The sequence below is a fragment of the Arachis ipaensis genome, chromosome B04 (assembly GCF_000816755.2).
Source record: "Arachis ipaensis cultivar K30076 chromosome B04, Araip1.1, whole genome shotgun sequence".
NCBI lineage: Eukaryota > Viridiplantae > Streptophyta > Magnoliopsida > Fabales > Fabaceae > Arachis > Arachis ipaensis.
Genome location: NC_029788.2, coordinates 74856880 through 74858665, shown reverse-complemented (window position 1 = coordinate 74858665; position 1786 = coordinate 74856880).

Below are 1786 nucleotides of genomic sequence, written 5' to 3'. Positions count from 1 at the left end.
AAGGAAATAATGGTGGATAGTGGTTGATAGTGGTGGATGGTGGTTGAAAGAAGGAAAGAAGAGAGGAGAAGAGAAAAGAAGAAAAGAAATGGAGAAGAGAGAAGAAAAGAAGAGTGCGTGAAACAGGGCAAGGATGTCACGCGTACGTGGAAGGTCACGCGTACGCGTGAGTAGCAGAAATGGGGGGTGATGCGTATGCGTAGGTCACGCATACGCGTGAGTGGCAGAAATGGGGGTGACGCGTACGCGTAGGTCACACGTACGCGTGAGAAGAAATTGTGCTAGACGCACAATGCCCACACACTACCTGCACAACTCACTGTTAGGACTGTGCGATGGCACAGTCTACTCACGATCCTGGCACGTTCAGTTTTTAACCAGAATAGGGGGTCACGCGTATGCGTGGGTCAGGCATACGCGTGATGAACCCTTTTTTATTTTTAAAGAAGCATAAAATAGAAATAGGACACTCCCACCCACTATTTATATGTCTAACACCAACCAAAATTCAAAAATAACAAAATCCTTATCTTATTGAAGAATTTTTCAAATACTCTACTATGCAATTCAAACAAAATTTCAATTCAAACAAAGAAGAAATTTAAAACAAATAACCTACAACTTAAGGCATAAATCTAACCAAACAAACTAACAACTAAGGCAATATATATAAAAGTGATATAAAAGGTAAGAAAGTACCTAACAGTGGTAACTCAATTCATTCATCAACTATATATACAAGAGAATGGAAAGAGATTACTATGGTGGGGTATTTCTCACCTAGCACTTTTATTTTAAGTCCTTAAGTTGGACATTTGGGAAGCTCTTTGTCATGGTGGCTTGTGCTTATACTCATCCTTGAACTTTCACCAATGCTTGGACTTCCAATAAGCTCCAACATTCCAAATAAATTGCATCAAGCTTTGATGGATTTTCACACAAGCTTTGAGCTCCCAAAATTGATCCACATGATGTATACCGGGATTCCAAATCTTGTTTCTCCACCCGTCCTCAAGTTGATCATCAATATTCCAACCGAGTGACTTAGGCTTGGAATCCTCACTCATGAACCCAAACAACTTCCTAGATCCTTCTAATTTAGCACTACACCATCCCTTGTAATTAGACTTTGAGCTTTCAACCATAATGAACCTACACTACAACATTTTGGATCTTTGGCCACGGTTTTTTTTGTCACGGTAAAAAGCCGTGACCATAGACCCTCTATGGTTACAGTTTTTTACCGTGACAAAAAAAAGCTATGGTCACGGTTTTTTAAAAAAATGTGGCCTAAAAGGGTCTATGACCACGGTTTTGGGAGGTGACCTGAAGGGGTCTATGGTCATAGTTTTTTATAGTGACCAAAAAGGGTCTATAGTAACAGTTTTGAGGGTGACCTAAAGGTGTCTATGGTCATGGTTTTGGGGTGACCTAAAAGAGTCTATGGTCACGGTTTTGGGGAGTGACCTAAAGGGATCTATGGTCACGGTTTTGGAAGTGACATAAAAGGGTGTATGGTCATGGTTTTGGGGGGTGACCCAAAGGGGTCTATGATCATGGTTTTGGAGGTGACCTCAAAGGATCTATGGTCACTATTTTTCGAAAGGATGACCTAAAAAGGTCTATAGTCAAGATTTTGGGAGTGACCTAAAATAGTCTATGGTCACGATTTTGAGGAGCAACCTAAAAGGGTCTATGGTCACGATTTTACGAAAAAGGGTGACCATAGAGTACCTATGGTCACGGTTTTAGGGGTGGCCTATGATCACAGTAATTTTTTTTTAAA